Source organism: Lithobates pipiens, unplaced genomic scaffold (genome assembly GCF_037356315.1).
Source record: "Lithobates pipiens isolate NorthernLeopardFrog02 unplaced genomic scaffold, aLitPip1_a1.2 Scaffold_8, whole genome shotgun sequence".
NCBI lineage: Eukaryota > Metazoa > Chordata > Amphibia > Anura > Ranidae > Lithobates > Lithobates pipiens.
The window spans coordinates 32,300,825-32,324,536 of NW_027507903.1; the positions used below are offsets into that span (position 1 = coordinate 32,300,825).

At 44.0% G+C, this 23,712-nt stretch overlaps 1 protein-coding gene across 1 annotated transcript in view; it reads right to left on the reverse strand.

Moving 5' to 3' along the window:
• Positions 1-23,712, reverse strand: part of KLHL25 (kelch like family member 25) — a 108,377-nt gene that overhangs the window by 47,763 nt on the left and 36,902 nt on the right. Inside the window, exon 2 of the mRNA XM_077472001.1 lies at positions 20,547-20,871. The gene's annotated coding sequence lies outside the window, so the exon portion shown is untranslated. The remainder of the gene's footprint in view (positions 1-20,546; positions 20,872-23,712) is intronic.

Genomic DNA, 23,712 nt, shown 5'->3' on the forward strand with positions numbered 1-23,712 from the left:
GAGAGCAAGAGCTGTTCACAATTCACATCAGAAAGGATGTTATTCTAAACTAGACATAATCGCTCCTGTCTACGCATTTCACAAGTTTATCCACTTCCTCGGGACATTAATTGGAGCGGTATAGATGGTCCAATATAAGAAAATTCAAACCTAGGATAGATTTAAAAACAAAAAAAAGAAAAAAACACACACACACACACACACACGACAAATTAATCATACTGTCCAGATCCAGCTGTGATGTTTTACTGCTATCAGTTGGTCCCTGATCAAGCATCTTTAACCTCTTCCCATCCCTTGTATAGTCAAATGACAGCTGCAAGGTGGCTCTCTCATCCTAGGTGGCCATCATATGACGTCCTTGGCTTCCCAGCCCCTAGGGGGGTGCGCACCCGGCATGTCACTGGGGAGCCGGGTTTGCGTGCCTGGCGGCCGCGATGTCCTCCAGGCGCTCACGATTGCTGGTCACAGAGCAAGGACACGAATCTGTGTATGTAAACACACAGATCCATGTTCTGTCAGGGGAGAGGAAACAGATTGGTGTTCCTCTGTACTGGGAACACACCTCCCCCAGTCTCTCAATGACACAATGGGGCCCAATGACAATGATGGACAACAAGTCCTTCCACTGATGGGGTGCAATTGCTCCCACTGAAACAAATGATGGGGGATTTTTTTTCCCACCGATGTTGAGACCTTTGACTCCTACTGCCCACAGTCCAGGCCCCCTAAAGTCTGAAAGACCGCAAATTGGCCCTTTGTTTAGAAAGTTTGGAGACCCCAGGCCTAATGGTCTACTGTACCAACAGACACAGCTACGTCCCATATATTTGGTGTTTTCAGATGTTTTCAATGGGTGTTCCCTGTATTTTTAGGCCCTAGTCACACTGGAATTCGGTGGTGCATTTTTGCCACTCCCCAAACTCCTAACACGGTAGCCTACAATGGACAATATGAACAGCAGGCACAGCTTTCACATTTGAAAAAGCAGGTAGCGTTTGTGTCACTTTACGTCGATGGGTGACAAAAATGCTGCTACATGTCAAGTGTGGGAGTTGAAGCTCGTCAACTCCTTTCATTCAAATCTCTGGTAATGCGCAGTAAACATGCCTGCAGCGTTTACAACACATTAGCGGAGCATTTGAGAGGGGGGGGTTTCTCAATTATCAGTGGGGTGGAAAAAAAAGCTCCCATCAAAAATCATTTGAAGGGCACCTGGTGTGCGTTTTCTTTTTTTACATGAAAAACATGCGTTGATGCTATAGGCATGTTGGTTCACATAAATGAGCGCCAACGAGCAGGGCCCTCTGATCCCTCCAGTATTGATCTGTATTGTGTACTGTCTGCCCTCATGTTGTAAGCTCTGCGCAAACTGTTGGCGCTATATAAATCCTGTATAATAATAATGACAACTTTAGAATTTTTTGTGTGAACTTAAGTCTAGTTTATGTGTACTGAAAGGCTGAGTTACACAGCAAAAGATTATCAGCACGTTAACATAAGCCAAGACAAAAATTTGACATTCTAATGGAAACTACTTCATCCGACCACATAGCACACAAGATTATAGTTCATCTCTGTTCCCATAAAAATTAAATAATAGCTCTGATGTGTAAAACCCTCTCTGTTATTACATCTTTGCTGCTTTGTTTGAATTTCGGTGTAACTATACAAAACATATATTTTGTCCCTGAAACATTGCCTTAGCCACAAGAAAAAAAAGAAAAGAAAAGAAAAAAAAGCCAACAAAATAAGGTCTAATAAAATGGCAGACAGCGAGAATCTAATGGAACAAACTTCAATAAACGGTATAAAATCAAAAGCAAAATTTGATTTTGTGCTTTACCACATCTCAAAATCTATGGAGAATTACATTTTAGGGAGAATAACGTGTACATAAAATAAGAACTGGGAAAAAGTTACAAGAACATTACTTCCTAATTATTCCAAATAAAATGAATAATTTTGGTTATCAGATCTCTCCTATGTTCTTAAAAGCATCAGATTAGATCTGATCAAACCGATCTTGGTTTATTCACAGACCGGTAACAGCTAGTTTACATTAGCCAAAACCGGAAGCGATTAAATCGCTGTCGCTTCCAGTTTCTTAGACCACAGAGATGATCTGGGGTGTTTGGGTCCTTGATCATCTATGGTCAGCTGGGGGAAAAAAAACGCCAGCTTCAGTCCCGGGCTCCCTGGTGGGACAAAAGAGCCCAGGAAGGCAGTTGCCTGTAAAAGCAATCCAGTGGTTAAATGAGCTACTAGGATAGCTTTTACATTAAAAAGCATCGCCACCTGGAAAAAAAAAAAAAAAAATTAGAAGGAAGCTGGGATGATGCCTGCAGCTGCAGGCATCATCCCGGTGTGCGAAGATGTACGGGTATGTCACTGAGGCCACACACACACACACAGATTCTGAAATGCTGAAATACATGTATGCAACACTTTCAAAATGAAGCTGCAGGATGGAGTTTACCTTGTGAACATGACATTGCCCATACTATTGTTTCCTAGCTAAAAAACTGGTTAAAGCTGGCCATAGGATGGTTTGAATGTTGGCTGGTTCAGCAGGAACCAGATGCGATTCGAACCATGTATGGGCAGGCTAAATTTACCCCAGTTGATTGATCGGGTACAACCAGCATGTTGGGCTTTACATGTGATTATTGCTAGCGGCTGTAATAATAATCACTGTGTTTTCCCGGCGGGCATGGTTTCCCACTCCCCGAGTACACAATCGCTTGGCAGGAGAGATTCCCTTGTCAACACTGTCTGTATTGATGGGGGGGGGGGGGGGGGGGGCGCAAACACATAAAATAAAAAAAATTCTTTCCTGCAACCCGTGCTTGAAAGAAATTTGCTCCGTCTACGCCGTCCTTAGTATGACCTGAACTGCAGATCAACCTCCAATTGGTGCATCAAATAGAAAAAACACAAACAAAAGCAATTAAAAGTGAAGCACCATGGGAGCAACCAACCATTTGGTAAATTGAATAAAAAATAAAGATAATAGAAAACAGACCTCTATAGTTGTGACCCTATTATTGCTCTTTGTATGCTTTATAAAATATTTCCAGCTTCTAGAATCCTAGTTTGAGGTTACATTTACAAACACCTTAGATTTTTATGACCTTTTCTCTTTCCAGGTTTTTTTTTCCCCTATTGCCTTAAGAACCATTTTTTTTTTATTATTATTATAAGGGAACGTTAAGATATCTCAATTCTGTGACCACCATGAGCCGCTTTGGAATCTTCAGGAATTTATACTTCACTAGTGTTATGAACTGAAGATCTGATTTATGGAGTGTCGCAGCGGTTATTGTGGTTTGGAAGCTCTTACTATAAAAGGTATTTTCACACTTTCTTGCTTGACTCTTGAATAGCAGTTCTTCCCTGGGAAACCCGGGTGGCATTGGGAATCTATACAGTCATTGCAGGCCAAGCATCTGAATACATTACCATGTGTAGCCTTTTCGAACAATAACCTATGCAACACTAATGTATCATAAATCATTACAGTTACCAACTTAAAGTATACCTGTTAAGTATACAATGAAAATTCAGCCATTCTATTGACTGGTCTGACATTCAGCCTATCAATTCATTAAGTATTAACAATATTACTATATTGTGTATGGGCACCATTGCATAATGCATGCATATATTGCTGGCAGCGTTGCCACCCACCATTCTTTTTACTGGCAGCCAGTTAAAAATAGGCACTTTTCTCCTGCCATTAAATAATATGGTTGTGATGCTCCGAGTGCCTGTGTTCCGTCAGAATCAGTGACCCGTCAGAATTGGTAACAGAAGCGATCTTCTGTCACAACACCGTGACAGCCATCTTGCTACACCCAGCACTCGGCGGCAGTAAGGCGGCGGCAGTAGACATCTTTTTCCACCCAGCCAAGTCTTGCATTTCACACTTATTTTTACTAGTAAACTGAGCTTATATAGTGAAATACAGCATTTTGAAATCCGTGACACTGTTTTGATGCCGAATTTTAAAAGCAGCGGCAAGCCTGCTGATCACTGGGGCGGGTGTTAGCGGTAAAAGCATCGCTAGTTTCAGCTGCACTTTTCGGACACTAGCAGGGTGCTTTTAACCCCCGCTAGCGGCCGAAAAGCACCACGATAACAGCGGTAAAGCACAGCTAAAACTAACGACACTTTACCGCTAATACCCGCCTCAGTGTGAAAGGGGTCTTACTAGATCCAAAATAAAATAAGAAATGTTTTTTGCCTTAATATCTACATTAAAATCACATTGCTAATGGCATATTTTACTTGTTTGTGGCCTAAATACTGAAATTTGCACTTAACCATTTCCCGACCGCTGCACGACGATGTACGTCGGCAGAATGGCACGGGCAGGCAAACTGCCGTACAGGTACGTCCAGTTGAAATTTCCGCCCTCCCATCGCGTGTGCGCCGCCGTCTGCACATGTGCGTGCCATTTAGGGCCCCCGTGAGTCCGGTCGCGTGTCCCGCGGACTCGATCACCGCCCGGATACCCACGATCGTCTCACGGGAAGGCTGAACGGGGAGATTCCGATATAAACAGCATCTCCCCGTTCTGCCTTGCAACAAGTGACACTGATCTCTGCTCCCTGTGATTGGAGCAGAGATCAGTGTTCACTAACACACAGCCCAGCCCCCCACAGTTAGTAACACACCCCTACACTGCCACCCCCTGGTTAACCCCTTCACTGCCAGTGTCATTTACACAAGAATCAATGCATTTGTATAGCACTGATTGCTGTATAAATGACAATGGTCCCAAAAATGTGTCAAAAATGTCCGGTGTGTTCACCATAATGTCGCAGTCACAATAAAAAAAAAAAAAAAAAAAAAAAAAAATTATTAATAATGATAAATATAATATATATAAATATATATATATATATATATATATATATATATATATATATATATATATATATATATATATATATATATAAATAAAAATGCCATAAAATTATCCCCTATTTTGTAAAACACTATAAGTTTTGCGCAAACCAATCAATCGCTTATTGCAAGATTTTTATTTTTTTTTACCAAAAATATGTAGAAGAATACTTATCGGCCTAAACTGAGGAAAGAAAATGTTTTTTTTTAAATATATTTTAGGGGGATATTATAGCAAAAAAAAAAAAATTTTCTTCAAAAATTGTCACTCTTTTTTGTTTATAGCGCAAAAAATAAAAAATAAAAACCGCAGAGGTGATCAAATACCACCAAAAGAAAGCTCTGTGGGAAAAAAAGTAGGCCAATTTTGTTTGGGAGCCACGTCAGTTGCAATTGTCAGTTAAAGCGACGCAGTGCCAAATTGCAAAAAGTGGTCTGGTCTTAAGCCAGCAAAATGGTCCGCTCTGAAAGTGGTTAAAACTGTAATTTTTTAACTTTTGGAAACATCAGTGAAAACTTAGCTGTGCCAGTAAATTTTGAGTGTTGTGTCAGTATATTTCAATCTGGTAGGTTGGCAACACTGCTTGCTGGTTATTTTCCCAGGGGGTCAACCATATGTTGGAGGAAGCCATCTTTAATCAGAAATCCCACACCTCACAGACCGGGAAACAAAAACGTTTCCCTACCCCATTTTGCTCCCTACTTACTCCACTGAGCTCACCAAACAAACAATGAGCTCCTTTGCTGTATTCTTACCAAATTCTGGTACAGAGCCCAGCTATGTTCTGCCATGATATTTACCTTCAGACAGCCCTCTTCATCTCCTGGCCTATGTATGCCCAGAAGAACCCAATAGACTTCTACAGGGCCAGGTGATCTTTTGCTACAATCAGGTAATTTCACAATATAAAAAGCACCTTTAGTGGACAGAGTACCTACTAATGGATACAGAGCTTTTCCAATTAGTTGGATAGAGGGAAGCATGAAAATAGAATGTTGCACATTTCACCAGCTAATTGGGCAGCACAGTGTCTAAGTGGTTAGCACTTCCGCTTGGCAGCATTAGGGTTGTCAGTCTGATCGAGAAGGGCAAGTGGAACAAAGGACAATAACTATGGGAGAAATAAAACAGTCTGTTGTTAGCTTTAGGCAGGATAGGCTTCCCTGAGAGTTTTCAGATGTCGCCTAAAAGTGGACAGAGTAGGAGATTGGGGAAGGGAGTACCAGATAGTGGGAGAGTCTCTGAAGAAGTCCTAGGGATGAGTATGGGAGTTAGAGACAAGGGAGTTAGAGAGAGCAGGAGGTCTTGGGGGGGAATGCGAAGAGGATAGTTTGGGTGATATTTGGAGACAAAATTGGTGATGAAGCTTGGGGCAGAGTTGTAAAATGGCTTTGAATGTTGTTAATATTTTCAAATGTATTTGTTGGGCAAAGGGAAGCCAGTGAAGGGATTGGCAGAGAGAGGTAGCCGACACAGTGGCTGGAAAGGTGGAGTAGTCAGGCAGCAGCATTCAAGATAGACTTAAGAAGGGATAGCCTGCAAAGAGGTAGGCCTATAAGGAGGGCGTTACAATAGTCAAGGCGACGGATAACAAGGGAGTAAAAGTTGCTTAAAGTTTTCAATGGTTAAAAAGGGGCATATTGTGCAGATGTTACGGAGGTGAGTCCAGGATTACACCAAGCACCCTGGCCTGAGAGGAGAGACTGATGATTGGAGGGGGGGGGGGGGGGGTAATATGAGCTTAGTTTTAGAAAGATTGAGCTTGAAGAAGTGGCGTGCATCCATGTTAGTAATGTGGGAAGAGACTGAAGGGGTGAGTTGGGAAGTAGAGTGATAGATTTGGGGGGGTCCTCAGAATAGAGATGGTACTGGAGGCTGTGGGAGTTTATCAAGTGACCAAGGGAGGAGGTGTAGATGGAGAAGAGAAGTCCAAGGACAGAACTTTTGGGGACCCCAACAGAAAAAGGACGTGAAGAAGGAGACAGATATAGGTAACACTGAAGGAGCGCTAAGATAGATAGAGATGGATAGAACTAGGAAAGAGTCTTGAAGGCCAAGAGAGTGGATTTTCTTTGAATGGGAGGGGATGGTCAACAGTATCAAAGGCAGCAGAAAGGTCTAGTAGCACGCTCATGGAGCAGTGGCCATTGGTTTTAGCAGTTAGTAAATCATTGGTGAGTTTTAGTGGAGTGTTGCGAGCAAAGGGCAGACTAAGGGGTCAAGAAGGTTATGGTCAGTGAGGTAGGAGCTCAGACGGTTGTAGACTAAGCATTCTAAAATTTTACAGGAAAATTGGAATAAGGAGGAGAGGAGTCTTAAATTGTTCAGGTGGGTGTGGTCCTGTGACTGCTTTTTAAATATGGGAGTGATCAGTGGATGTTTTAGGAGGGGAGTGGAAGGTGCCAGTAGAGAGGGAGAGATGATGAAGATGTGAGGGAGCATAGGATAAAAGAAAAGGATGACCACAGTTTCCTCCCACATTCAAAGACATGCTGGTAGGTTACATGGCTCCAGCTCAATTTGCCATAGTATGTGGATGTACGAATGAAAGTTGGGGGCCTTAGATTGTAAGCTCCTTGAGGGCTGGACTGACCAGAATGTATGTATGTATGTATGTATGTATGTATGTATGTATGTATGTATGTATGTATGTATGTATGTACATAAAAAAATAAAAACACACACACACACACACACACACACACACACACACACACACACACACACACACACAGTGTAAAATTGTCAGCACTATATAAAAACCTGTAATAAATAATCATTATGGGGTCTAAAAGGAGCAGTCCCCACTTCACTCTCTTCATCACCAGTGAAGTGGGGACTGATCAAAAACAATACTGCTAATTAAAAGATCCAAGTTCCAGCTAATCCAGTGAGAAGGACTGCAACAAGGACATACATAGGTTTGCACATGGAGTGTGCCAGATGTGCCTGGGCACACCCTAATCCCCCTATGTAGCACATATTCCCCCTGTTTAAACCCCTGATATGTCACAAAAGCCCTCTAATGGGAATCCTAAAAAAATAAAAATAAAATAAAAATAAAAAACACACCACACACACCGTCAGTATATATGCACACATGCAAATATGTTGTGCACACCCTAATGAAATAGTCTGTGTACACCTATGGTTACACACCATCTAAGAGTTAAATAAGAGATCTCTATATATTGACATGACATCATCTAATGTGGTTTCTCTGGGAATTATCTAAACCAGCATGAGACTTTCATTACCACAATAGTATTTGTTTAGTGAGATCATCGCGTATAGATATAATTTAAAGGAGAACACAGAAATTGTGCTTACTCTGTGTAAAAAGACAATGGAGTGAGTCACTGCAATTCATGGATAGATCAATGCGGTACCGTACCCCCAATCTAATGATATGTGCCTAAATGACATGATCAATTCAAACCGCTCAAGACGGGCACATGCTCAATCTCCTACAATTAAGTTATCAAGCTCCAACTTGAAAATAATATCCATTGCTAGTTCTCTGGGTTGCAGGTGAAGAGCACAAAATATGTTCAGTCAATGATGGATTAACCGGTTCTCGACCGGCACACGCCGATGTACATCGGCAGAATGGCATGGCTGGGCAAATGGGCGTACCTGTACGCCCCTTTAAATTTGCCATCGCATGCGCGCACTGGCCGAGACCTCCGTGAGTCGGGTCGCCGGTCCCGTGGACTCGATCGCCACGGGGATACCCGCGATCGCCTCACGGAGAGGAAGAACGGGGAGATGCTAATGTAAACAAGTATCTCCCCATTCTGCCTAGTGACAGTGTCACTGATCTCTGCTCCCGGGAGCAGAGATCAGTGACATGTCACATGTAGCCACGCCCAGCACAGTTAGAAACACTCCTCAGGACACACTTAACCCCTACACTGTCACCTAGTGATTAACTCCTTCACTGCCAGTGTCATTTACACAGGAATCAGTACATTTGTAGATCACCGATTGCTGTATAAATGACAATTGTCCCAAAAATGTCTGATGTGTCCGACAATGTCGCAGTCACGACATAAAGAAAAAAAAAAAAAAAAAAAGCTATAAACACTATCCCCTATTTTGTAAACACTATATCTTTTGCGCAAACCAATCAATAGACACTTATTGCAATTTTTTTTACCAAAAATATGTAGCAGAATACGAAAAGAAAAGAAAGCTCCATTTGTGGGAAAAAAAAAAAAAAAAAAGACATCATCAATTTTGTTTGGGAGCAAAGTCACACAATTGTCAGTTAAAGCGACGCAGTGCCGAATCGCAAAGTGTGCTCTGGTCAGGAAGGGGGGGGGGGGTAAAATCTTCTGGGGCTGAAGCGGTTAAAAAAAAAAAAAAAAAAACACACACACACACACACAGGGGCGTAACTATAGGGGGTGCAGCAGTCACGACCGCAACTGGGCCCTGTGATGCAGGGGGCCCATGCAGCCCCCTCTACATATGGCCGGCAGCAGCATAGGCAGCTAGGGGTACCAGTGCACCATGCACACGGGTGGGTGGAGGGTGACTAGCAGAGCTCCATGCTCGACTATGGCACTGGCTGCTCTTTAGTTGTGCATTCCCCGCATGACCTGTGTCCTCGGCCGGCTCCTCAGAGTACCCCTCTCCTGCTCCATGCATTGCCGCTCAGTCCGATATCTGTTCTCCCCAGCCAGAGTCTCGTCCCCCTGAGTCACTACACTGCAAACTTCTCCTGGATAAACAAACTTTAAGCACCCAGATGCAGTGCAGCCCTATGAGAGCCCCCCGGAGGACACTGCAGGCTTGTCTGCCAGCCCCCCCTCCTCCCCCAGTTATACACAGATGATGAAAGGTCTTTCTGGGAGATATGCTGATCACCCGTCCAGCACACTGGATGGAGCCCAGGCCAACATGGATGAGTGCGCAGCCTGCAGCTTGGTCATGGTGAGTGAGAGGACCCCATCCCCCACACACCATTACATACCCCCTCCATCTTCCCCTGGGGACAGGGGCCCCTTCTCACCTGGGGACAGGGACCCCTTCTCACCTAGGGGCAGTAACTTCATCTGCCCTGGAGAAAAGGACCTCATCTCTTCTGGAGACGGGGACCCCATCCTGCCTAGGGACAGTCCCCCAATGGGGCACCTAAAAATAAAAAAATTAAAATAATAAAAAAAACTACTGATGCCAGTGGTGGAACTACAGGGCTCACAAAGGTCATACCCATGACCACCCCCTGGAGTTCCACCGCCGGACTCGGAGGGAAGGGCCCTGGCTTGGGTTCAGGGGGGTCCTTCATGGTTTCTTGCATCGGGGCCCTGAAGGTTCTAGTTACGCCACTGCACACACACACACACACACACACACACACACACACACACACACACACACACACACACACACCCCCTATGAACCCACCAATGGAAATGTATTGTTATAGAAAACAAAAAGGACAGAATTGTCCCAGAACCAAAGATGAACTTTAGAAAACTGCTACTTGGATTCTTCAATACATAATCTATTCAAGTGACATGAAAAAAAAAAAAATGATAAGGATATAGTGCCTACATGCCGAATGCCAGTCAAGGGGTACTTCTGCTGGCCAAAATAAACTTTTGCAACTGGATAGAAAATAATAAATTTTTTTAATTGGGCTTCCAGGATTTCGATAAGCCCCCCCCCCCCACTGACCCCCACAACCACCGGCCAGGGTTGTGGGGAAGAGGCCCTTCCCCTCATCCCAATGCACCTTCACCTGTTGAAAGCATGTGGCCTGGCTGGTGTGGTTCGGGGGGGGGGGCAAGGGTGGCACTCGCTCCCTTTCCTGACCTGCTTGGCTGCATGCTGTTGTCCTGAATTCTGTGTGTGGTTCATGCTGGGGTTTGGGATATTTCTGAGCATTGTCCCTCCAGAAGTAATTCAAGATAATTAATATCACATTTCCAATTGTTAATATATTTTGTGAGCTTGGTCTCGTGGACTGTTGTGGACTTTTTCATAGATCGTCTGAGGTGTGGCTGTATCCCACTGTTCTATTGTTTCTGTCTGCCTTGGAAACAACCTATTATGGGATGTTATATGTTTCTAGCATGCAAGACCGGGGGCAGGGTGGAGAGGGGAGGGGGAATTCCTCCAACAGCCTCCCTGCTGATAGGACAGCCTACTGCTACGAAGTTCAATGTACCTGTGTCTCTTATTACGAGACCCTGTGTCATTATGCAAAGAAGGGGGATTGTCCTCCGAGTGTATATCTGTACACGTGTTTGAATAAACAGTCTTGTTTGCCTACACGGTTATCTTGACAAGTGAATGGGAGAGCTAAGGGGTCTGGGATCGTGCTGGTACCGGGCAAGGAAGCTTATATATGGTGGACAGAATCCTGTTGAAGACGGGGGTTCGTGGCAAGCCACATATATGCGCATGTCTCTTTGTGCTGGGAGCATGATGCACAGCACAAAGACTCAGTGGGAGTCCCGGCTCCTGTAGTAAGGATTGGTACGTGGAACTCCCGGCTCTGGATCAGTCCCTGTGAAGCCTGCCCCTGCGTTTCTCTATCTGAATAGAGAGGAAAGGCACGGTGCATCTCTTGCAGCGAGAGGAAAAAAAAAACCCTGTAAAATAAATGAATAACAACAACAAAAAAATAAAAAATAATAGCTAGATCAAGGTTTGAGCTAGGTCAGTGCCTGTTTGGGTCAAGTAAGGGTGAAAGTCAGGGTCAGTATATTTTGAGCAGGATATTAAAAAATAAAAAGTATCAGTGTATTTTTAGGTAGAATAAAAAAAAAAAAAAAAAAAAAAAAAAAGCACTATTGTTTTTGGGGCATACTATGGGTACAAACCACAAATAACATGCATGTGTTATCCCTGTGATTGTTGGGAGCAGTAGAAATTTATTTTGGGTTGCTCTTTGGCGGTAGGTTATGGTAGTAAGACATTTTTAGAGGAGAATCACCCTCTTACATTTTGCTACAAAATTTCTTGATACAGTGTAGAATTTGTTGGTCCCCTAATAACTGCAAACTATCTAAGCCAGGGGCAGATAACCTCTACGCTCCAGCTGTGATCAACCTACACATTTTAAGAGACATTGCATGATGCCGACAGCCACAGGCTTGACTCCTAGAGGGTATGGTGGGACTTGTAGTTTCAGCACAGCGGGAATGTGAAGGTTGCCTACCTCTGGTCTAGATCTTCAGGCTGCAAGAAAGTCCAAAACACCATACTCACCCCCCACCCCCTCTGCTGATGAAGAATCTATTGGTTATCGTTTCTAGGGTGTGGGCTAGAACACTAATAACTTGCCCTACTCCACGGTCCGGTGATCTTCCATTCTGGTTGTGACAACTGAAACCCAATGTTCATGTTGACTTCCAACCAGTCTTGTTGCTGCCCTTCTTACCAATGTCATAGTTGTAAAAGGACCAATGGCCGAGTCTTTAGTATTAGACATTAGTAGTAATGCCCATCCACAGTCCAGTGTGGAAGAGTAGAAGAGTAGAAGATTGGACTTCCCAACCGAAACCACTGGAATGAAGATAGTATTACTGTGGCGTTGACCACTTCAATACAGGGCACTTAAACACCTTCCTGCCCAGACCAATTTTGAGCTTTCAGCGCTGTCGCACTTTGAATGACAATTACGCGGTCATGCTACACTGTACCCAAATGAAATTTTTATCATTTTTTTCCCACAAATAGAGCTTTCTTTTGGTGGTATTTGATCACCTCTACGGTTTTTATTTTTTGCGCTACAAATAAAAAAATACCGAAAATTTTGAAAAAAAAATGTTTTTTTGTTTCAGTTTCAAAACTTTGTAAATAAGTACGTTTTCTCCTTCACTGATGGGGCTACACTGATGGGCACTGATAAGGCGGCACTGATGGGCACCAATGAAGTGGCACTGATGAGGTGGCATTGATGGACACTGATATGTGGCACTGATGAGGTGGCATTGATGGACACTGATATGTGGCACTGATAGGCGGCACTGATGGGCGACACGGACGGACACTGATAGCTGGCACAGATGGGCATGGGTGGGCACTCATAGGCGGCATTGGTGTTATACTATAGTAATGGATGCCAATCAGTGCCAAACAATAATGCATGCCAATCAGTGATGCCCATTGTGGGCACTGATTGGCCTCCATTATGGGCACTGATTGGCATCCATTGTGCTGACTGGCATCCCTGGTGGTCTAGTGAGGATTACCTTTTCCCTGGTGGTCTGGTGGCGTCCCTGGTGGTCCAGTGTGGGCATCCTCGGGGGGGCTGTGCTGATAATCGATCAGCACAGACCCCCCCTGTCAGAGGAGCAGCCGATCGGATCTCCTCTACTCGCGTCTGACAGACGCGAGTGAGGGAAAGCCGATCACCGGCTCTTCCCATTTACACTGTGATCAGCCGTGATTGGACACGGCTGACCACGTGGTAAAGAGTCTCCATCGGAGACTCTTTACCGAGATCGTAGTTGCCGGGTGTCAGACTGACACCCTGCAACAACGATCGCCGCGATGCGCGCCCCCGGGGGCGCGCAGCGGCTCATAATCCTGATCACGTCATATGACGTCCGGTCAGGATTATGAAACCACTTTGCAGCCGTCAATTGCCTATAGGGCGGGTGGCAAGTGGTTAACATTACCATGGGCTAGCCCAGCGATTCTCAACCTCAATCACCCCCAACAGGCCAGGTTTTGGGAATTTCTCTTGTTTATTTCAGGTACTTATATAGCGTTGTCGTATTACTCAGCGCTTTACATATACATTGAACATCCACATCAGTCCCTGCCCTCAAGGAGCTTACAACCTAAGGTTCTCTAAAGCCTCATACACACAATCATACTTTGTACAAACTTTCCCGTGGACTTTTGTACAAAGGGCGTTGGCCGTAAGTTTGTATTACATACACACAATCTGACTTTTTAGGCAACAAACACGAACGTAGTGACGTTTCGAAGTACTGACGACACTTTAAAAGAGGACGTTCAATTACTTCAGTGCCACCTTTGGTCAACTTCTGTATTGTTGACTGATCTTTTGCATTGGTTCTGAGCATGCTTGTTTGTAAAGTCCAATGGTTTTGTGTACACACGATTGGACTTTGCTCCATTGAACTTACGTTGTCAAAAAGTTTGTCTGTTCGCACAGCCAACAAAAGTCAGATGAAAACCGAAAAAGTTTGTCCAATGGAGCGTACACACGGTCGGATGTTGCTCCAAAACAGCCAATTTGCATGTTTGTTGCCAAAAAGTCAGATTGTGTGTACGGGCCTTTAGATAAAACAGCTGCCCAAAATACCAAGCCATTGACCCGATTTAACGCACCTGTGCAAGATAAAGGAAAAACTGCAGATGTGGCCTGTTGTAGGTATTTGAGGACTGAGGTCGAGAACCCCTACATATGCCCAGTGAAGTCTCTAGCCTCAGGTGATACACAGAGATAGTACAACGTATGTACTGGTTTATCTACAGATATCTCTATCTTGTGCAGTAGTTCATAGTGCAGAATTTATACAGCTTATCTGAGCTTTAGAAATCATAGGGTGGGGAGACAACTCCCCCCCCCCCCCTCCCCACAGCACAGAGGAACTGAGGTGAGGCAGTCAATCACAAGCTGTGTGCGGGAGATCCCTTCCCTTGTCACCTTTTTACCTCTTGGTGTCAGGAAAACTTGTCAGAAGTGACTCATGCTTATTGCAGAGGAACAAGACAGAAATGACACTTGGTGCTCTAGATTGAGACAAGCACACACTATAGAAGGATATGCTTTGTTCATATTTCATATCTGAGGTTTACAAATCACTAAGAGGGGTAACAAATTCTGCCACATGCGTAATCCTAGCGTTAGGCTTTTAGATATGAAACGACTTCTTATGATTTAGATAAAGAATCACAACGCATTTTAGGAACCACTTAAGCAGAAAACTGCTAAAAGGTTCTCAAACATTTACTGTAGACGGACTCAACGACAGCAGCTGAGAAGCACGGTGGTAGACTAATAATATGACTAAACCTGATTTGCAATGCTCCATCAGACCTGCTGGAGGAAATTGAATTTGCTAAGTAAATGAAAAAAGGGTCAAAACTCTCTCACACATCATACTCAACAGTCTTCTGAAATTAACCATTTATTCTCCAGTACACAATCTGGCTGATGGTACCTTAGCAAGATGTCATTTCATTTAACAGTGGCCCCCCTTTTTTCTTCCTATTACATGGGTAATATCAGAAATTTAAGGAGGCTTTTCACCCTAGAAAAAAATAAAATAAACTAAAAATTTAGTTTCGGTTAGAAAAATTTTGTAAAGTAATTTTTCTCCTTCACTGCACTGATGGGCATGGGTAGGCTGCACTGATGAGGCGGCGGCATTGATGACGTGGCACTAATGACATGACACTAACATGCAGAACTGATTGTCACCAATAGGCGGCACTGAAATGCAGCACTGCTGGACACTGTTGATCAGTTCCCTAATGATCTGTACAGATCTCCCCTGTGAGGAAATGCCGCTGATAGTCTCTTCTCCCCACATGCTGCGAGTTAAGGGAAAGGAATCCTGATAACTGTAATTTCCTTGTTTACATGTGATCAGCTGTGATTGGACAAAGCTGATCACATGGGTAAAGAGCCTCATAATCGACTCTTTACTGAGATCGGTGATTTGCGGGGTCCCAGAGAGAAAAGCTAATAATGGTTAATGGTTAATAATAGGACACTTACTCCTTGTGCCTTCACAGCCAGCCTCTTACTGCGCATGCATGAGCTGTGCGAATGGTTACCAAAGCCTTCTGGGACCTGTGATGTGACCCAGAAGGCTGCGGAGAAAAGGAGGGGGCTGGGAGCCACCTTCCACTCAAGACTGCCTGGGAGGTATTGGGAGTGGGTACTCATCTAAACCAAGTACCTGTTCACCCCCAAAAAATATATTTTGCCAAAATGTGGAGCAGGAGGGAGGGAGATAGGGAGAATTCTACAAAGCAGAATTTTCCCTTTAGGGTCATGTTCTGCTTTAACACTAAGCAGCTAAGATGGCAATTAGATCCCCACAAGCAGATGAAAGTTTACCTGGAGAAGATGGACATTTTTGGATCATTTTTCATACTCTTCCTGAGCTCATTAAAGCACCAGACTGGGTAGGGGGTGGATACGACTGACTCCAACTCTAAGCCGCCTTTTGAAAAGGCAGAGCCAATGGTCAATCAGGCAAATGGGTGGATCGCGACAATACTGTCAGGATCCTTATCGAGCCTGGCACTGCTTTGCCCCATGATAGCTGTCAATAGACCACTATCAGCTCACTCTGGGCCACAGGAGAACAAAAATAAAATGTACTCCTGTGATCCTCGAGAGAAGCGCAGCAAAGTAAAATAATAATAATAATAATAATAATAAAAGGGAGGAGGAGAAGACAGTTTGTAGGGATGGGGTTAAAGGCGATTATTATACAGGATTTATATAGCGCCAACAATTTATGCAGTGCTTTACAATAAAAAGGGGGATAGCACTGTTTACAATCCAGAAGGAATAGGGGGGCCCTGCTCATGGAGCTTAAAATCTAAAGGGAAGGGGAGGAGGTACAAAAAGGTAATGGCGGCAGGGGATGATCTGATGGAGGGGACTCAAGTACAATTCTTAGGTGGAGCTGGGGCAGGCTTCCCTGCATACATGAGCTTTCAAGGATTGCCTAGAGGCAGACAGCATAGAAGCCGATCAGACATACTGGAGCAGGGAGTTCCAGAGGATGGGAGAGGCTTTGGAGAAGTCCTGTAGGACATCATGGGAGGGGATAACAAGGGAGATAGATAGCAGGAGATCCTGGGAGGACAATTTGAGCTATATCCGCAGATGAGGTTGGTGATGTAGCTGGGGGCGATGTTGTGGATGGCCTCAGCACACCGTCAACTTGAATTTTATTAAAATGTTATTTTAAGCGGTTGTAAACCTTTATATATACACCCACTGAAGCGACTGGCTTCAGGCGATACAGAGATGAAAGAAATCATCCTACATAAGTACCTGTGTCTACAGCCATCTTTCCCCTACAATAATTCAAAGTGCAGAACTTACATGGGCCCTCTATGCTCTGAAAAGCAGGAGGCGGAGAGCTGAAGTTACATCAGTGAGGAGAGCTCTGAGAGCCGATTGGAGGGAAGGGACACACCCCCATTTACAAAGCACATGGGAACAGAACTGAGGCAGTCAATCTGCTGGAGCTCGCTCCCGTCACCATTTTTCTCTTGGTGTCAGGAAAACGTGTCAGAAGTGAATCATGCAGATAGCAGAGGAACAAGCTGTTCCCCCTCATTGAAATGATAAAAGAATTTTATTTTATTTTTTTAAGTCAAAGAAATGGCTCTTCATTTTCTATATTTATCACAATAAGCAGTGTGCTTCCTGGAGTTTTCTTTATGTGTGGAGGCGTAATTAACAGCTATTCCATAAGGCACCCACAGGGTACAGCTGAGCAGGATTAGGATGATGCCAAGTGAATGAAAATTTCTCAGCAGTAAGACTCTTTCAAACTCCGATCACCTAACAATTCCATTGAGAGAGGAAAAAAAAAAAAAAAAAAACAACCAAAAGGGAAGAAGATGTTGGGACTTTTCAGGTGCTACTGGAGTCATAACACATACAGCAACATCTACTAAAAAAATAAATCCTTTATTCACCGAGCGTTACTTTAACTGACAACTGTGGAGTTATGCGATGCTGTACATAAATGACATTTAGATCATCGTTTTCCCACAAATAGAGCTTTCTTTTGGTGGCATTTGATCACCACTCTTTTGCGCTCTAAAAGTAAAAAAAAAAAAAAAAAAGAAGAGCGAGAGATCTCTATGTGTGTGTATTATACACACACACAGTTGGGCTCATAAGTTTAGATACCCTGGCAGAATTTATGATTTCGACCCCTTTCACACCGCCCATATCGTGGGTGGTAAAACGCCGCTATTTTTAGCGGAGTTTTACCGCATTTTGGCTGCTAGCGGGGCGCTTTTACCCCGCTAGCGGCCGAGAAAGGGTTAAAACCGCCGGCAATACGCCGCAATTGCGGCGTTTTGCCAGTGGTATTACAGAGCTGCCCCATTGATTTCAATGGGGAGCAGCGGTGGAGGAGCGGTAAACACACAGCTCCTTAGAAGCTGCTGGCAGGACTTTTCCATGAGGTCCTGCCAGCGCACCGATGTAGTGTGAAAGCCCTCGGGCTTTTACACTACAGACAATGGTGCAGCTTTTTTAGGGCGGATTGCAGGCGCTATTTCTAACGCTATAGCACCTGCAAAACACACTGGGGTGAAAGGGGTCTTCTTGGTCATTTTTCTGAGGATATGAATGATAACAAAACTCTCATTCATGGTTAGCGTTTGGCTGAAGCTAATTAATTATTATTAACCAAGTGTGTGTGTGTGTGTGTGTGTGTGTGTGTGTGTATTACACATACATACTGCAACTAACGATTATTTTCATAATCGATTAGTTGGCCGATTATTGTTTTGATTAATTGGTTAATAACCTTAAAAAATATATATATAAAAAATAAAAGTGGGTCAAATTGATGTTTATTTTCAACCACAGTGACGGGAAAATTTAGAAATAATAGAAAACTTCTTAGTCAAAGGAATTTTCAGACAGTGTATGTGGTTTTCGTTCAGATATTACATTTTAAAAACAAGTGAAAATTTCAAACAAAATTTTTTCATTCAGCGAACGTACAAAGATTTTTAGTCTGAATATTCTCATCTGAAAATTGATCTGTGTGGCCAGTATAAGGCTCGGTACACACCTATGCAGTTTGCTTTTGATCTGTTTCTGCAGTGCTTTTTTCTGTGCATTTTGATTTTTGCACGCGTGATTTTACTGTAATTTGCAATTTTGCTTTTTTTTTTTTGGGCAGATTAAAAAACACAAATTGCTGCAAAAACCCATTACATGCTTTTCTGCAGCTTCTCCATTGAGGTATATTGAACCAAAAAAAAGCACCATTTTGCGTTAAAAGTCCCGCCCCCTTTCAGATGTAAACGTGTCCCATAGGAAACCATGTAAATGAACTGTAGTGCATTTCTGCAAAAAGCACCAAAAAAAAAAACAGAGATGTGAACCAGGTCTAAGACGTTTAGTAACATAATGGGGTTAAAAAAAAACACAACTAAAATTAGCCCTTTATAGTAGAAAAAAAAAAAAAACAGATAATCACTACTGAAAGGTGTTCATTTTTTACTGTAGAACAGTGAAAGTAATATGTACAGTAGTGATTATTTGCTCTTTTTGTATTATAAAGGGCTAATTTTTTTTTTTTTTTTAACCCATTATGTTACTGGCCGATAAAGATAGATAGATATATCTATCAACTAATCTATTATATATACACACACACACACACACACACACACACACACACACACAATTTTATGGCGGCGATCAGCAACTTACAGCAGGACTGTTCTACTGTCAGATTGCCCTCCATTCTATTTGACACTTTTTAGGAACTAGTGACACTAATACAGTGATCAGTGCTAAAAATATACACTGTTACTGTACTAAGAACACTGGCTGGAAAGGGGTAAACATCAGGGTCAAAGGGTTAATTGTGTGCTCAACCAGTATTCATCTGTGTACTATGTGGTGCTTTTACTAAGGAATGTGCTTTGCAGAGAAACAAAAACTGGCACATCCCCGCTGACATGACAGATCTCTGCCTCGTTTCCATACACAGAACTCTGTCCTGTCTTCTTCCTTGCTGATCGGCAGGTAGCGACAGTGATCCATTGGCCACCACCCGCTGAGCAGCTTGTGCTGTGACTAATCACAGCACAGCTGGGGCACCGGCAGCACGTGCGCCCCCTACACAGTGAAGCATAATCACACACGGAGCTCTGAGAACCGAGTGATCGGCGGCCTTTGATCACTCTGTACTCAGTATTGGAGCCAGCGAGGGACAGATGCTGCATCCACCTAGGTAAGTATGTAGTTTGTTCTGCACTCCCGTGACCTGTTTTCAGCTGTCATCAGCCGAAAGCGTGCTTTAGCCCATAGCCCACTGTCAGTCGGTCGGAATATATATATATATATATATATATATATATATAATCTCTGATCTGTGCAGCCGGCCTGCAGTAAGGCTGGATTAACACGTATGCAGTTTTAGTGCTTTTTGCATTTTGCACTGCAGTCCATTTATCATGGTTCCAAATCTGCAAAAAGCACTAAAAATGCATAGGTGTGAATCCAGCCTAAAGCTGTAGTGCACAGCCAGCAAATGATAAGCTTTGACAATAAAACCTGGAAGCCGATTGGTTTCTATGCACAGCTGCACCAGATTTTGCATGCACCAGCTTTAGCAAATCTCCTCCTAAATGTTTTTCATATATGGCTATCTTGCATGGGAAATGGTGTACTTGCCATCATTTTCTGCTGATGGTACGGATAAGCCACCTATGGGAATAGCACTTGATATGCACTAAGAGAAAGGTTTATAAAAGAGATCTGGACTCTCTCCTACAGCAGAAATGATCTTGTACCGATTGCTTCACAAGTGTAGGCTGCAGAAACAATGAAACACATTGCACTCTCTCTACAAGCAGGCCTTCTTTCCTCTTCAGTCATACACATCTGCTACATATCCAATAGTAAACTTACCCGCTACAACGCTGTATGGGGTGTTTTAGAGGAGTTTTGGTTTAGGTTTTAGGTTAGTTGTGCAATTTCGCTCGGCCCATTTCCCCCATGGCTGTTTACACTGGGCAGAATTTGTAGCAACAAGCAAATTCTGTTTAGTCCAGACCTCAGTGGAACGTCAGGAATGTGCTGCTCTTTGGGTCTAAGGGAAAGAATGTTCTGCATTTTCATAGCTTGTTTAACATGCTTTATATCCCGGCCTCCGGGGTGACGGCACGCTTCTCTTTGTGCATTGTGCTCTGACTTCCGTTTTCCTGCTTTATTTTTGCAGAAGCATCCGAAAACACTGCAATCAAGGAAAAAAAAGAAAAAAAAAAAAAAAAAGGATGTCAAATTATTTAGTATACTTTATGTATATAGGTATACAGACACACTAGGGTTGCACTGATACTAGCATCGTTGCCCATACCGAGCGTTTGCCCGAGTACTTCTACTCGCACAAATTCTCCGAAGCTTAATCCGATACCTGGACAGTCAGGGGAGATTGGTGCGGCGCTGGGGAGGAGTTACAATCGCCGATCTCCCTGTATATACATTTCAATAAAAGCAGCCGACAGCCGCTTCTCCTTCCCGAGGCTTTCAGCTGCTTTATTGAAATGTATATACAGGGAGATCGGCAATTGTAACTCCTCCCCAGCGCCGCACCAATCACCCCTGACTGTATCCCATATCCTCCTCCAGTCCCCCTCTGTGCTTGATTTGTTAGGATGGAGAGCGGAGGAAGGAGCCAGTAAATATGTTATTTACCAGCTCCTTCCTTTTCCAAGTGTACAAATTCCGTGATCACTGACTGTTCATTCATAACTGTCACCGAGTATCGTAATCTGTGTTTATGAATGGAGAGGAGCTGCTATCTCCTGTCCATTTATCTTCAGTGCAGCTGAGGCTGTAGAGAAAAAAGGGACTGGGAATCTGTGTCCTCAGACCCTCTGTCTCAAAAAGGGAGATGTCCAAAAATTGTAATAAAGAAATAAAAATATTGAAATAAAATAAAAATATAAAGTTAAAACTGAAAAAAACAAAAAACACAACACACCCCACACACACTGACCCTACCCCCCCCCCCCCCCCCCCAAAAAAAAAAAAAAAAAAAAAAAAAAAAAAAAAAAAAAAAACCCACAAGAAAATGGAATTGTAAAAAAATACTGACACTTGGGAAAAAAATAAATAAAAGAAACGGCAGTTCATCAACCAGACATGTTGCAGAATTGGAGGAGATAACATGTTTATTATTGGCCTTGGAGTTCTTGCTTTGACCCAAGTCCAGTCCAGGAACAGGAGGATTTCTTGGACCAAAAATGTGTTGATTTATTAATCGTGACCAATTAAGTCATATGCCTTTTATTATCTCCAGATGACGGACCCCTGCGTTCAACAACTCTTGGCATTGATGACCCCCCCTATATTAAGAAGCAGGACACATGCATGAGGCTTTTATTTTTTGGATGAATAATGATTTGATATATTTTATGCTGATGGTGTATACAGGTAAGGCTTCATGCACACGAGACGCAGATGCAAACGCTGCTGGACACATGTTAAAACCGGCATTTAGAAACGCGCGTTTTGCCGCGATTTTTACCGCGATTTAGCTGCGTTTTACCGCGTTTGCGTCTAGAAGCGTTTAGTTAAGCTAACATCATAGACCCTCCCCAGCTCAAAAATTAACTATTTCAGCAATTTTGTGAGACCAGAGTGAGTAGCAGCAGCTGTGAGAGCTGCAGTGTACTTGTATTTAGCGCGTCACTTGCCACGGCACCTGCCACAAGTTGTGGATTGTCCACTTGCCACGTGACTTGCCACATCACCTGCCACGTCACTTGCCATGTCATCTGCCACAAGTTGTGGATTGTCCAACTGCCACGTCACCTGCCACAAGTTGTGGATTGTCCACTTGCCACGTGACTTGCCACATCACCTGTCACGTCACTTGCCACGTCACCTGCCACAAGTTTTGGATTGTCCACTTGCCACAAGTTGGGGATTGTCCACTTGCCACGTCACCTGTCACAAGTTGTGGATTGTCCACTTGCCACATCACTTGCCACCTGCCATGTCACTTGCCACAAGCTGTGGATTGTCCACTTGCCACGTCACTTGCCACGTCACCTGACACGTCACTTGCCACGTCACCTGCCACAAGTTTTGTATTGTCCACTTGCCACGTCACTTGCCACGTCAGCTGCCACAAGATGTGGATTGTCCACTTGTCACATCACCTGCCACATCACTTGCCACATCACCTGCCACGTCACCTGCCACAAGTTGTGGATTGTCCACTTGCCACGTCACTTGCCACATCACCTGCCACGTCACTTGCCACGTCACCTGCCACAAGTTTTGTATTGTCCACTTGCCACGTCACTTGCCACGTCAGCTGCCACAAGATGTGGATTGTCCACTTGTCACATCACCTGCCACATCACTTGCCACATCACCTGCCACGTCACCTGCCACAAGTTGTGGATTGTCCACTTGCCACGTCACTTGCCACATCACCTGCCACGTCACTTGCCACGAGATGTGGATTGTCCACTTGCCACGTCACTTGTCACGTCACCTGCCACGTCACCTGCCACAAGTTTTGGATTGTCCACTTGCCACGTCACTTGCCACGTCAGCTGCCACGTCACTTGCCACAAGATGTGGATTGTCCACTTGTCACATCACCTGCCACATCACTTGCCACATCACCTGCCACAAGTTGTGGATTGTCCACTTGCCATGTCACTTGCCACATCACCTGCCACGTCACTTGCCACGAGATGTGGATTGTCCACTTGCCACGTCACTTGCCACGTCACCTGCCACGTCACCTGCCACGTCACCTGCCACGTCACCTGCCACAAGTTTTGGATTGTCCACTTGCCACGTCACTTGCCACAAGTTGGGGATTGTCCACTTGCCACATCACCTGCCACGTCACCTGTCACAAGTTGTGGATTGTCCACTTGCCACCTGCCATGTCACTTGCCACAAGCTGTGGATTGTCCACTTGCCACGTCACTTGCCACGTCACCTGCCACGTCACTTGCCACATCACCTGCCACAAGTTTTGGATTGTCCACTTGCCACGTCACTTGCCACGTCAGCTGCCACGTCACTTGCCACAAGATGTGGATTGTCC